We start from the raw sequence: 16,098 nt of genomic DNA, 5'->3' as shown, positions 1-16,098 counted from the left end.
TAGCCCGTAGGAGAGTCGCCCTGGCATGGGGCCGCGGCCCCCCGCCATCCTACACCACCTGGCGAAAGGATCCACTCTACTACCAGAATGTAGAGGCAGATTTCATTAAACTCCTTCCTCAGCACGCGTGCCCGCCCGACATCTGGGGCCCGCTGATAACTTTTCTGATAAATGAAGATGATTCCTCCTCAACAGACACTTCGGAGTCAGGCAACGCACCCTGATACAGTCTGAAGTCAGGCCAATAATCCCCATAGCGGGGACCCAATGGGGCGAACTGTTGCTAACCAGCATATCTGCCTTGAGGCGCAGGGGGGGCGGGCGGGGGAGCATGGGGGCGGCGACGGAGGGGATCTAAGTTAACGGCGCATAGTTGATAATCCACCCTAATGTGGGTGTGTATTTGTTCGGTGTGTTAAATACCAAAAATAAAGGTTTTAAAAAAACAAAAGAATGGTATTGGTCATGGGTATGATGTCTACGTACTCCATGTTTGTCTACATAATTTCCAAGATGAATAATCGATTAGGGATAAGTTAATTGGGTTGGGCGCATCCCGGTATGTCTCTGTGCAATGGCACTCATTTTGAAATTGTATTGGCATACTTCAACAAAAAAAAATATATAAATATAGTCCAGCTGATTGTTCCTTATTATTTGAATATATCACGATAGTATCAACCAAATTAGTGGCGCGAGCAGTAATGTCGTATTTAACAATTTAGTAACGGCTTTGATGTGCTCCGTGTAAATAAACCGGTCCCCGTTTGGTGTTGCTAATGTGTTTACGTACACGGACAGTGATACTGGCATCAAATTGCACTGCACGTTTTTATTATCCGCGAGCATGCGGGACCACGAGCTGCACATTTAGCATTAAGTGGGCCATTCAATCGGGTGGTCCGGATCCGTAGGGCTTACCTCAAAAGTATGTCTCGTTCCTTCCAAGTGTCGGCAATCCTCTGTAGACACATAGGTCCTTTGTGCCTTACGTTACCTAGGTAAAAATAAGTCCTTTCTTAGTGTCTAATGCTCCAATGTACACGGGCGCCATATTTTGGGCTAAATATACATGCTTACCATTACACGAGACATACGAGAACCCAAACCGTTCCTGTCATTACGTTTTGTGTTTTATGAGTGAATTTAAAAATACATGTGATAGACCCTAAGTTGTAGCTAGTTATAATTTACGTATTGGACAGTAAATAATGCAGTCATTTGTGACTTTTAAAACCGAGTGTTTGTAGCAAATTAACAAATGGTCATCTACTCGAGGGAAAAGGACGGTAACTCACATATCTTCATATCTTCACAATCGGGTCAGAAACCCCACCACAGCGCAGCTGAAACATAATAATTCAGATTTTAAACACATTTGTTACTGAAAGTCATAATTCTATTAAAGACATGGAGGCGAAGGATTATGCTTTCTCTTCATCTTTACTGTCAGCAGCAAAGAAAAAACAAATATGCAATAACCATAGAAAAACCAATAAAAACTACAATAACCATGAAGTTTTTGGATTTTGTAGTCCATCCCCATTGGTCTTCAAACTGACCATGTGTTCCAAGTAACCAATCAAAAATCAGTCCTCAAATAAAAGCTCTTGTCCCCTTTCTATTCTTCCTCTTTCTTTGATCCTGCGCGGATGTGTTCAGTACTTCTTCGAAACTCCATCTACGTCCTGACTCAGATCCCGGCTTGTTTGTTATCTGTCGCCCCTCCTACAGAAAACATAAATTTAAAAAAGGTGACTATAGACCAAAACAAGGGTGGGACAATCGTATACATAAGCACCAAAAACCATATCTTCAATAAAACTAGTACAAATATTTCCTCATAAGCAGTAAGCATAACAGATAAAACATGATAAATATCAACTAAACATTCATACGATTGATAGGGTGGGATAATCCTTCGCCTCCGTGTCTTTAATAGAATTATGACTTTCAGTAACGAATGTGTTGAAAATCTGAATTCTATGTCAAGACCGGAGGCTCGGATTATGCTTGTTCAAAGCTTACCTACCACCAACGATGTCGCACTTTCCATGGGTTTAAAATAGAAAGTTTTAAACGTCGATTCATTCGACCAATCTGCAGCTCTCATAATATCCTCTACTCTGGCTCCTATATTACACGCTTTAGTAGCCATCGCTCCTCTAGCGGAATGGGTGCCATACCTCTCAACATCTATGCCCGCTTGGACCATCACCCATCTAAGCCATCTAGCAATGGTGGCCGGTGTAACTGCTTTATAAGGTCTACAAATCGCTATCAACAATTGTGACACTCCCGGGGGTCTAACCTCCCTCGTCATCTCTTCATAAGCCTCGATGCATCTGACTGGACACAACTTTGGTTGAGTCGGGAAAGACTCATAGGAAATAGATCTCAAACCTGTTTTGGTCCTTTTTACTATAAGGAAAGTCACCCCGTTCGGAGATATACCTCCAACGCTCTAACATCAGATGATCTCTTGAATGCTAAAAGACATAAGCATAGATAACTTGCCTGAAATCGCTTTCCGTGACAATTCCTGATTATCTGGCCAAGATAAAAACAATTTCAAAACTTTATCTACATCCCACAACTGATTATATTTAACACTGGGTGGTCTTAACATCCTTACTCCCCTTAACAATCTACAGATCAAAGGATGTTCGCCAATCGCTATACCCTCTACTCTAGGGTGCCCCGCAGATATCGCAGACCTGGCTGTGTTGATAGTCCTGTAAGCCTTGCCGTGCGCTGCCATCTGAGCTAAAATAATTGGCCACATGAACTACATCTGCTCCATCGGGATGAATATTCCTTTCCAAACACCAGTTATTCCATTTATCCCAAGCTGATCTATAAGCCTTGTGAGTCCCTGGGGCCCATGATTCATTAATGATGTTTTCAGCCTCATTCGATAATCCTGGCCTAGCCCAAGATCTCCTGAAATCGCCCATGCCCCTAGCCTGAGTCCTCCTGACCTCACTAGTGGATGACTGCCATCTCTGGGATCTCGATTGATAAATTCTGTGTCGGGTAGAACTACTGGGTTGTGATATGTCAGTTCCAGTAGACTGGGAAACCATGCCTGCCCCTTCCAGTCCGGTGTAATTAGAATTATGGATGCTTTTTGACGTCTCACCTGCGCTAGCGTCCTCGCTATCATTGAAAAAGGAGGAAACGCATAATTCTTCTGGTGTTCCCAGGATTGAAGGAAGGCATCTGTCGCCTCTGCTTCCGGGTCCGGTCTCCAGCTGAAGAACTGAGGAAGCTGTTTGTTTAACCTCGATGCAAACAGATCGACCTGGCAAGGACCCCATCGTGTCATAATTTCCTGGAACACTACTTCGTCCAGCTTCCAATCGCTGGTCTCTCTGAGGTATCTCGAGTTCCAATCGGCCACTTCGTTCATCTGACCCGGCAGATATTCCACCGTCACCGAAACTCTTCTCTCTAGACAGACTTCCCAAAATTCTTTCGCCAGATCCGCCAATAACCTGGACCTCGTCCCCCCCCAGTCTGTTGATGTACCTGACTGCAGAGACATTGTCCATCTTCAACAGAACGCAACAATGTGCTTTCTCTTGGGTCCAGCATCTCAATGCAAAAGACCCCGCCAACAACTCCAAGCAGTTTATGTGGAGTCTGGTCTCCTGGTCCGACCACCTGCCTCCTGTGGGCAGGTTCCCGCATCGGGCTCCCCAGCCCCATCTGCTAGCGTGGGATTCGATAATAAGGTCCGGGGATGAACCAAATATGGCTCTCACGTTCCATGCATCCATATGAATGAGCCACCATTCTAACTCCTCTCTCACCTCCTGTGAAATATTCACTTTTGATTCATAAGAAACGCCCCTCCTGAGGTGAGATATCTTCAACCTCTGAAGGGCCCTGTAATGCAGAGGTCCTGGAAAAATCGCTTGAATTGATGCCGCTAGACGGCCCACCAATCTTGCGATGTCTCTCAACGACATCTCTCCCTTCGCTAAAGTATGTCTCAACTGTTTCTTGATATCGTTCACCTTGTGAATGGGTAAACTGAGAGTTCCCTGAATCGAATCCACTATGAAACCCAGAAACTCTATTGACTGAACAGGTACTATATTGGATTTCTCCCAATTTATCAGGAATCCCAAACTCTCCAACACCTCTATTGTTATCTGAATCTGCTCTATCAACATTTCCTTCTCCTGACACATCAGACATATGTCGTCTAGATAAATTATCAGTCTTATCCCCTGAGCTCTGAGATGAGATACTACGGGTTTCATCATTTTGGTGAAACACCAAGGTGCCGATGCCAGGCCGAAAGGCAGACATCGAAACTCCCAAATCGTTCTCTCCCATCTGAACCTCAGAAATCTGCAGTGCTCCTCTGCTATGGGAATAGTCAGGTATGCATCTTTCAAATCTATTCTGGCTAACCAATCTCCCTGAATGAGGGTATCCCTCAACAGATGTATTCCTTCCATTTTGAAATGTCTGTACACTACATAACTGTTTAGGCCTCTCAGATGTAAGATTGGTCTCGTCTTGTGTCTTCCTTTTACTATGAACATATTGCTTATGTAACCTCCTACCTGACCTGCAGTGGGTCGAATAGCTCTTTTGTTTTCCAAACCCTGTAATTCTCTTTCTAGTAAGACCTTGTCTTCTCTGCTCATTTCTAAACATTTTGGCGGTTCTTTCTGATATGGAGTTTCTATAAAATCTATATAAAAACCTTGAGCCGTCTGAAGTACCCAGAGATCCCCTGAAATGTTCAACCAATTTTCCAAAAATTGTGCAGTCCTCCCCCCTACCTCTGGGGTCATAGGAAGTAGGTATGGTAATCTCACCTGTGTTATTCTGCTGACGCTCTAATCGCCAGATCCTGCCTCTTCCCCTACTCCTCGATGGGAAGAAAGGTGTATGTCTGCGCTCTTCTTGTTCACGCCAATTCGCTCTGTCTTGGAAGGATCGGTTGTATTGGAACCAGCCAGCTGAGCGACCCCTACTTCTGCTGGCCCGTCCAAAAATTTGCCTCCCGAAAACCCTCTTAAGAGAGGCTTGCGCCTTATCCAAGGCTGCGTAAGAATTCACAAATTTGGTGAGTTCCTTGATAAAGGAATCCCCAAATAACTTTCCCTTTTCCGAAGAGGCTGATTCCGAGGAGGTTAATTCACTCAATTTTGGGTCGATTTTAACCAACAAGGATCTCCTCCTTTCGGTGGTTATGGCATGATTAGCATTGCCCAACATGCATATCGCCCTTTGGGCCCATCCTATAAGAATAGCCGGATCTATCGGCTCCCCTTTTACTTTTGCCTCTTCTCCCATCTGGAGAATCTTTGTGAGGGGTCCTGTCATAACAAGCATCTTATCCTGACATGATCGCCACGATCTATCAAGGCCTTTCCTCACATCTTTTGTGAATTTACTCATAAAGGTTATCATTTTATCATCTATTACAGGTGTATCGGCCGCACCTTCCGGGAGCAGTGGTCTGGGGCATTCCGCCCTCATCTTGCTTCTAGCCTCTTTGGCTAGCGGCGCCCTCAGGCGTTTCTTTAAATATGCCGCAATTCTTTTGGGTGGTTCCCATTCTGATGATCTGGGATGGATCAGTGCTTCTGGATCGAAATCCTCCTCATCTGCACCGTCCTCCTCTGCCTCCTCCTTCTTTCTTTTCTTTAACGCCTCATGGCTTTCCTCATCTGAAGAGGATATAGATAAGACTTCCTCCTCTTCTGGGTACTCCTCCTCCCACTCATTCTCACTCTCATCTGAGGTATGTGATGATTCTCGTCCCCTGCTAGGCACCGCCTTGCCTTTCCTTTTCCTTTTTCCACCTTTCTTTCCTGGTGGCATGCCCGGGGGGGTTTGGGCTTCCTCCGCCCTACAGGCTGATTTACTGCCCCCTTTTGATTTCATACAAGCCTTAAGACCCTTGACCTCCTCCAGGCCCTGAGAAAAACGGAGCCAATCCTCCATCAGCGCTCTTTGCTGAGGATCATGTCCCAGTGAAGCCCCCAGGGCTTTGTGTAAGACATCAGTCATGGCTGTGTGGCTCCTCTTTTGACTAACACTAGCCTTCCCCTCATCACTGGAGGAACTCATGATTCTCAGTCCCTGGGGAGTTATGAGGAATTGAATGTTATGAATATATATATATATATACCAGGAGTCTCCAAACTCTCTCAGTACAGAGAAAAAACCAAATAGTAAAGTATTTCCCCCTGGTTCTGCTTATGTCATCGATATAATGACAAATATTAAATCACAGGTTTTACCTGGGACTGTGCCCGTAAAAAGGTGCGGTATCAGCTGACAGCCTGCAGAGGCGCTGTTGACCTCTCGAACAGGACGCTACATTCGTACGATGCGTGCTGTTTAGGATCGAATGGGCAAATATATAATCTTTACTCGAGTAATACCACTTGTGTAGACACCTCAAAACAACTCGAATATAGAATGAAAACGAAGGAGAGAGCGCCGGAACTACGCGGTCCCGTCGCGCTCTCCCTTCCGTTATGCAGTGCCCTCTGTGACGGATCGGAGGAGCTGCGTCCGCCGGTGCACCAGCCCCGTCGCGGCCGCAACTCCCTAGAGCCGACTCCCCATAGCGGATATGCTCTGCCTGAATAGATAAACACTCGCTTGTTACACGAACTTCATAAAACTCATCAATTCACACACACAACACTTCACTGAATAAAAGAGAAAAGTATTTAACTCACTGCCGAGCAGCAAAGAAAGAGGAAAAATAGAAAGAGGACAAGAGCTTTTATTTGAGGACTGTTTTTTGATTGGTTACTTGGAACACATGGTCAGTTTGAAGACCAATGGGGATGGACTACAAAATCCAAAAACTTCATGGTTATTGTAGTTTTTATTGGGTTTTGTATGGTTATTGCATATTTGTTTTTTCTTTGCTGCTGACAGTAAAGATGAAGAGAAAGCATAATCCGAGCCTCCGGTCTTGACATAGAATTATCAAAGGAGATGAGATGGGGCCATATTTGTGGAGTGTTTGGCTGCCTGCCAGTTTTTTGAGCCAGGAAACATACTTAACAACAGCCAAGGGGACCATTCATTTCCCTGACCTGTGTCAATATGTTAAGATATCGATCAGCATATTTACTTTTTTCATGTATAACGGCAAAATGTGAGTTACCATCCTTTTTCCCTTGAGTAGAAGACCATTTGTTAATTTGCTACAAACATTCTGTTAAGTTTTGGGGTTGAGAGATCAGCACAGACACACAGGAGCCTCAGGTGATCGTAGACAGCTTTACTGGGTTCGTGGTTACAGGGAACACAACAGGACAATACATTAGGTAATCAGGACAAGTACTTAACCAGAGAGACATCCACCGATCCCCCTGCTCTTAGGTTTCAGTTCCTACTCGTCTCTTATGGAATGAAAGCAGTTTCACCCAATAACATTCCACAGCCAACACTCCATACTGAACACTCTAACTCAAACACACATAACAGGGAAAGACCAGAGTAAGTAAAACCCAACACATCTCCCCCCTTACATAACAATGAAATGATGGGAAGGCAGGGGGATGGTGAACTATGCAATTTGGAGTTAAACACTTAGAGAAAAACAATCCACAAACATCCTCCTAAAATGTGTAAGGTGTTATGTATAATGTGTTATGTAAGGGGGGCCGGTGGATGCCTCAGAATTCTTCTGCTTTTCCTGGTGGCTATTTCCTTTCCACCTGTTGTCCTTTACTTCCAACTTGCTCAATACTTTAGTCCTGCTCCTTTCCTGTGCATTGTTTTCTCTACCGTCTTCCAGATCCTCGTCGCCAATGTTAAGTTTTGGGGTTGAGAGATCAGCACAGACACACAGGAGCCTCAGGTGATCGTAGACAGCTTTACTGGGTTCGTGGTTACAGGGAACACAACAGGAACATACATTAGGTAATCAGGACAAGTACTTAACCAGAGAGACATCCACCGGTCCCCCTGCTCTTAGGTTTCAGTTCCTACTCGTCTCTTATGGAATGAAAGCAGTTTCACCCAATAACATTCCACAGCCAACACTCCATACTGAACACTCTAACTCAAACACACATAACAGGGAAAGACCAGAGTAAGTAAAACCCAACACATTCGGTTTTAAAAGTCACAAATGACTGCATTATTTACTGTCCAATACGTAAATTATAACTAGCTACAACTAGTCTATCGCATGTATTTTTAAATTCACTCATAAAACACAAATCGTAATGACAGGAACGGTTTGGGTTCCTGTATGTCTCGTGTAATGGTAAGCATGAATATTTAGCCCAAAATATGGCGCCCGTGTACATTGGAGCATTAGACACTAAGAAAGGACTTAATGTTACCTAGGTAACGTAAGGCACAAAGGACCTATGCGTCCACAGAGGATCGCCGACACTTGGAAGGGACGAGGCGTACTTTTGAGGTAAGTTCTACGGATCCGGACCACCCGATTGAATGGCCCACTTAATGCTAAATGTGCAGCTCGTGGTCCCGCATGCTCGTGGATAATAAAAACGTGCAGTGCAATTTGATGCCAATATCACTGTACGTGTACATAAACACATTAGCAACCAAACGGGGACCGGTTTATTTACACAGAGTGCATCAAAGCCATGTATATTACTAAATTGTTAAATACGACATTACTGCTTCTCCCACTAATTTGGTTGATACTATCATGATATATTGAAATAATAAGGAACAATCAGCTCGACTATATTTATATTTATATATATATTTATATATATATTTTCTGTTCAAGTATGCAAATACAATATCAAAACTAGTGCCATTGCACAGGGACATACCGGGACGGGCCCAACCCAATTAATTTATCCCTAATCGATTATTCATCTCGGAAATTATGTAGACAAACATGGAGTATGTAACATATCATACCCATGACCAATACCATTCTTAAACTTACTCTACAGGGGGATTTAACACATGACTTTTTGGCACACCAGACTTGAACCCTTATTTGGACCAAAGGTAAGAGCGGAATGTAACAATACTCATTACTCTTAAACTAAATACCTGTGGTATACATACAGTTGATTGACCTGTATTTACTACTTATTTTTGTGTTACTCGTGTTTTCTTTATGGTTTCTTTCTCTTTTTCATTATACCCCAAAACCACCCATCCCCTTCACCCCTTCTCAATGTCTGTGTTTCAAACTGTTTTCAAACTGTAATTTAACTATGGTCAATATGTTCTTGGGGAATTTAATCTAATTTCAACAATACTTATTCCTTTTTGTTTAATATTGCATTCAATATGTTGACTCAATGTTTATTGTTTATGCACAGACCTTATTCGCCCAGATTTGAAAAAGGCACTTTTTGTGTTGAAACACTTGTTATCAAATGGGCACTTTTTCTTTGGATTATGTTATGTCACAATTTACAAATAACTAAAACCACACAAACATAAGGATTAAGTGTGGCGCAGTCTTTATTGTGAGTGGCCATTTTTTGCCAAACTTGATTGTGCGGTTGGGCTGTTGGGCCAAAACGTGGTCTCTTGCAGGGGCTGTAGCAGCTCAGGAAGGCAGGTGAGGCAGTGAAGAATAAGTTCCCACTATTCAAGGTGGCTCTCCCCAAGAGTGCAGAACAGGATCCAAGAGTTGGGAATAGCTTGGTAGCACAGGCAACCTTGATAAAGGAGAGTGGCCCTCAGGGGACACTCATGCCTAAAAATTGATGGATGCACCAGGGGCCACTAATAAGGGTTGCAAGTACTCATTGACCCTCAGCGCACTCAGGACCAAACTTTGGCAATCGAGTCCACTTCGGTTGCAGGTTCAAATCCTGCAGTGTGCAGTTCTGCAGCATTCATGGGCTGCGTTCCAGGGGTGATTCTTTGGTGGGACAGTGGCGATATCTCCGCTCCTGATAAAGGGATCAGGGCATTTCCACCGCAGCAGGGGGACACAGGGGGCACAGCAGCAAGGCACCCACAAAGGTCGTCACTACAGCTTGGTGACACAGCAACCACGTATGCTTGGGTTCAGACATAATCTCCTAATTCCAGCCCTAGGAATGCTAGGTGTACGAAACTCGGTGGGAGAGTGCCTTATACCCAGAGCTTACAGTCTCCAAATGCTCAAATGTTAACTCGAGACTGCAGCCGTTCCAGGGCAAAGGTCCTATGCAAGCTGGTCAGTCCACTGGGCGGTCCAGGAACACTTCTGAAAAGGCTTGCTTACAGGTTAAGGTGGAGGTGCCAAGAATAGTGAGTCCCACTATTCCAATGGGTCGAAGGGCCTTTGCAGACCTTCCAAGTCCGATAAGAAACAGGGGGTCCAATGGGATGACAGCAGGCTCAGGGTGCCAAACCTTCCTGCGGGTCACCAGCGTTTCCTTGCCTCTGCTTCTTGGTTTCAGGATACTTGGCTCCTATCCCAAGTTCGGTGAGAACTCAAGTGATTGACATGGTATGGGTGTAAGGGGCTTTCTCTTATCTAGAATCTCCTTCGCACCAAAACAAAGAGGACCCAAAGAGAGAACTACTCACATACAGCCCTCCCAAATGCGGAACAATCAAGGAACATGGTGGTCCCAGTCATTCCCAGCACACCAGGATGTGTATTGGAACTAGACAGTCCAGCCCACATCCTGAAAGCATAAACAAGGCATGCAGAATCCTGCAAAAGCGTTGGTTTGCATGGGGATCTGCATGACCAAATAAGGGTTATCCTGGGTTTGCTTGACCTGGGGAAGGCCGAGGACCAACATGGCCAAAGCACAGAACAAAGGACCTCATGTAATGCCCATTTTGGATCACACGAAAGGGTTAGAAATATATGAAAAATAACACTGCCACCAGCTCTGTCCAAGGCACATTTTGTACTTCTACCAAAGAAAATCCTTTAAGAGTGTCTATTGCATTATAAATTAAAGGAAGACCCCAGCACACTGTACTGTAAGGTACTTTGTTCATTGTTAATATGTTTCTAAAAACTAGCAACAAAGTGAAAGACTATGGGAAACAAAATCTACCAGTACCGACTGTCTTTAAGGGCATGTCAGTTTCTCCATTACAAAGTGAGCGAAAACCCATTAGAGTACAGCAGAAGGCTGGGCTCCACTGGCAAAAGTCAGGCTAGGATGTTCAGACTACAGCAAATACTAGCTAGCTGCCGGACGTTTTACAATTATATGTAACAGTATCACTTATTTCCCTCAGCAACCTATCTACGATGCTGAGCTATGCCCAAACAGGCAAACTGCAAACATTTTATATCATAAACAGGTGATTGGACACTCACACACACACCATACATTTCTAAACTCACTTACTATGAGAACGACAATGCACTTCAGATTTTACCACCTGTGGTAAAATGAATTACCACCTATAATAAAACAAGGATAGTCCCTATGAACTTTCAGTTTCTGTTCTAATGATTGCATACGTGCAATAAAATCCAACTGAAGATATTCATTTCTGTTTGTTTTATTGACGATAATATTTAGTGTCATACAGATAAAACATTTCATGCGGTATAAACCCTGTTTACAAAAGAAAACATGGAAGATTATGTTACATTACAGAGTTTGCACTCATCAAGAGGCTCCTGGAATCTTATCTTATCAATGTCCTTGTACACAAACAAAATTGTCAGAAGATGCAGCTTGAGAGAGAGAAAAGTAAAAAATACAACAAAGCAATCCCTTTTTTACATGAACCTACAAAACGGTGTTCATTTCAAACATTAATGAACATTATACATGAAAGAAATCTGCTGACCCTGACTAGCTATTAAAGGTGCATCCACGCAGCCAAACATCACTTATGATCCATATTTACCTTAGAAGTTGGCGAGGTTCCTGCGCTGCAATCTCTGGAAAAAACCCTCTTTCTTGGCTTGCCACTGATAAGAAATGTCACAATCTCAGCAACTCGCCAGCACTGTCTCAGCAAGAAAAGCATCTCAGACTGTCTGTCACAGCCCAGCACTCAGCGGTCCAGCTCCCAGCATGTCTCCTTGCAAGTCAGCCTGCCCGTCTAAACCCACACCCTCTCTCTGCTACTTTTAAAGGCTACTGCTGTCACTCAGAAAGGACCTGCCTCTTTTCCTGAACATGCCCCACCACCCGAACTGCTCAGTATTTTTCCAACACCTGATAAACTATAAATGTATCATCTCTCTTCCTTTGCTTCCTGCGAAAACACAATGGCCTTTTAACTGGGCACATTCCATCTTCGTAGTTTGTGCTATGCTGCATGAAATCACACAGCCAGTAACTGCCTGCACGTTTAACTCCATTGCAGAAAAGCACTAATTTTCAGTTCATCTCATCTGAGCCCATTTGCGCTACTTTGTTAATGACAGGTTACAAGTTAGTGGGAAGGGGTTGTTAGTTGATTAGCACATATTAGTGTATATATATATAGTGCAAGCCGGACAGATGACATGTTACCATGAACTGTTGCATTTTTAAAACATGTGCCCACTGCCAGAATGTGCATTTTATTTATGATGAGCGCCAGCCATTCCTGATGTCTGTAACCCACTACCACTACTTATGTGTGACCCCTGCACTTCACTGCCCCCAGATATCCTACAGGCCTCAGCTTCCATAGGGCCCACACAACAGAGAAACATTATTTCTCTACTGTGGACCACGTGAACTCTCTGTCCTTAAGCTGGCGACTTATGAAACCAATAGGGTGTTCCTTACCTTTCTCATCTACTTGTGATAGTACAGCTCCTATCCCAGTGTCAGAGGCATCTGTCTGCACAATAAAACGGTATTTGGTAATCAGGGGCCCTTAGAACAGGGACCTGGCACAAGGAGTCTTATAAGCCATTGAAGGCCTTTCCACAATCCTCAGACCAAGAGACCTTCTTGGGTTTCTTTGGAGTTGTGAGAGCAGTCAGGGGGTGGGGGCGGGCAGCTATGGTGCCATAGTCGGCCATAAAGTTTCTGTAGTACCCTGTGTGACCTAAAAAGGTTCTCACCTTGGTTTCTGTAGTGGGGTAGACCAGTCTCGTACTGCTTGTACTTTACTGGGTAGAGGCTGCACCCTCCTTCCACCTACTTAATGCCCAGGTAGACCACTGAACCTTGACCAATCTGGCACTTACTGACCTGTATAATCAAGTGGGCCTTCTGAAGAGCCGCCAACAAAATTCTAAGGTGTTTCACATGATCCTCCCAGGTGGCACTGAAAACTGCTATATCATTCAGATATGCAAGACAGAATCATCCAACCGATTAAGGACATGATTCACAAGCCACTGAAAAGTGGCATGTGCATTCTTCAACCCAAAAGGCATTAGCCTGAACTGGTAAAGGGCCTCTGGAGTTGGTAATGCTTTCTTCTCCTTGGTATGTTCTCCTAGGGCTTTTGCCAATACCCTGCAGTGAGGTCACATGTGTTTAGGTACTTGAAGGCACCCAAGGTATCCACCAGCTCATCAGTTCTATGTAAGGGATGTGCATCCATCTTGGTGGCAGCATTCAGAACCCTGTAATGCACATTGGACCTCAACTCAGAGGAACCTGCTTTTGGAACCAAAACCACAGGGCTTGACCAAGGGCTACTGGTGAGTTCAATCTCCCCAAGATCTAACATCTTGTTTGAAGGGGCCCCTAGGGGACCCTCGCGTAGTGGAAACAAGGCAAATCACCACACACGAACTGACACGTCAGACACGAGGTTGTATTCCCAAAAGCTAGGGTTTATTGCAAAGCAAAAAAGTCTCAGTTGGCCAACTCGGTCTCACGCCCCGCGACGTGTGTCTCCAGACCTCGAGGGACGCAAAAGAGCAAATAACTTACATCAGTTACATATATACAAAATGGACATCCTGCAATCAGTCATGACATGTTCATTATGCCCATTGTACAGTTTCTTTGAACTGGGTATGATGATTGACAATTTCGACGAATATGACACCTTCAAACATCTATTTTAGCAACAATATGCAACATTGCGAGTCTAGAGACATATTTCTTTGTTGAACAGAACACAGTGCTTCTGTTCTTGCAGGCAAGCTGCATACGGGGGAAGAGTCGCATTCCAGGCCTTGCTATCTCCTATTTGCTATTCGTGTCCTGGGAGTCAGCTCGCTCTGCTGGGCTTAGGAAAAGGGGGCAGTAAGAAAAGCATAATTCAAGCCTTTAGCTGTGTTGCTCTTCTCCAAGGCTATATACGGGAGAGAATTGGGCATTCCTCTCTGGGGCTGACTACGTTATGTTTCAACAAATAACTCCCGGCCTCGTGGCCTTGCTCTTTTGCTTTGAACAACAAGGTAATCAGTGAAGCAGAATAAGCAGAATAAGCTTTCGGCTAAGCAGTTTTGAACAAAAAGCAATGAGCAAACGTTAGTGAACAAAATGGCGATTCTAGCTACATCAAAATGGCCGCACATTGGTCAAATTTATGAGTCTGTATTTCTGATGTTTAGTGCATCAGACGGTTGGTCGTCGGCCAATATGATACATTGCCATTGGTCGTGAGAGGTATCTATTTTTCTAGACTGACAAACCCCTCCTTTTGGCCAATTGCCAAACGCCTTATCCATACATTGCATCCTCCTCTGATGATGTGTCTGAATTATCTGAATTTGAATTTGAACCTGAATCTTGCATGCCACTATATGCGTCTTCATTCTCACCAATATTTATGGCCATACATTCTTCTATTGTTTTCATTTCATGAGTATCTTTATGATCTTGGCCATGTGTTTGTTTTTGGGTTACCATATTGTTAGGAAAGATTTCGTAATTGTGGGTAATTTTCCTTCCATGTGGCAACCCCTAAACTTTTTGCTGTTGTTTTCACCATGATCTAGACTTTGCCAGAGAAGTGCAGCCTTCTGCCGCACTCCTCTGGGCTTTCGCTCCATTCTTACGGGGAAACTGACATGCCCTTAAGACAGTCAGTACCGGGAAACGCTGTTTTCCGTAGTTTCTTTATCATGTTGCGGCTTTCGTGCAACATGACACAAGAGGGCACTGTAAGCTAAGTTACTGCTCTCTTGGGTCTCTAGCCTTCTACAGGCCCTAGATACTCTTTTTGGATTGTAACTGATCGGTGCAAGTGAATCACGGACGGGAATGGTGGCAGCGATCGTTTCTTGTGTTTTGAGCTCCTTTTGGAGTTTTAAGCGCATTTCTCGCGCTTAGCCCAAAATGGTGGCCTGGCTCCCAAATGGCCAGACCACGAGGCTCCTTTGTCCTGTCCGCTGACCGTCTTGCTCCCTTCACCTTCCCCAGGTCGAGCCGACCCGGGGCCTTCCTTATTTGGGCATGTACTTTTCTGCGAAACACGGTTGCTTTCGCGGGCTTCTACAGGCCTGGTGTGTGCCTCCAGGATGTGGGCTGGGATGTCTGGTCCCAATACACATCCTGGGTGCCAGAGAGTCTAGGGTGGTGTGAATGCCTGGGACCACCGTGTTCCGTGATAGGTCCACGTATGGTGTGAGTGTTGATGAGCGGATCTCCCATTGGGTCCCCTCCGTTTTGGCGCGAAGGGAACCGTGGATAAGAGGGGGCTGGAAACACCACTACCACGTCGATCTCCTGAGTTCTCACGAATGAAGGAATACAGGAGCCAAGTATCCTGCAACCACGAGGCTGAACCGAGGAATCGCTGGTGACCCGCTGAAGGACTGCTCCTCTGCACTGCTGTCGCCTTGTGAAACCCTTTTTAACTCTGATCGAACCAGAAGGCCTGTACTGGTACTTCGACCCTTGGAATAGCAGGAACAGCTATTCTGGGCATCTTCACCATCTCCTGTTCGTAAGCCTTCGGAAGTGTCTCTGGGCCATCCAGCAGACTGACCAGCCTACACAGGCGTCTTGCTCTGTAACCGCCGCCAGGTTGTGTAGTATTTCGAGTCCTTGTCACTCTCACACAATTCGTACACTTGGCGTTCCCAGGTCTGAAGTGAGTAGTGTACATTTGGCTGAGATACACACGGCCGCTCCGTTGCCCTGCTGTGGTAACAAACTGTGCGGGTTCACTTAGTTTGGGACATCTTTAACTCAACTCTGCTGCTGCAGAATCAACACAACGACGAGACGTCCCCTGCTCTCCTGAACCTGCCAGCGACTGAAACTGACGCGGAGAAGCCTG

Source organism: Ambystoma mexicanum, chromosome 5q (assembly GCF_040938575.1).
Source record: "Ambystoma mexicanum isolate Mex_15411 chromosome 5q, UKY_AmexF1_1, whole genome shotgun sequence".
Classification (NCBI taxonomy): domain Eukaryota; kingdom Metazoa; phylum Chordata; class Amphibia; order Caudata; family Ambystomatidae; genus Ambystoma; species Ambystoma mexicanum.
This window is presented reverse-complemented; position numbering follows the sequence as displayed.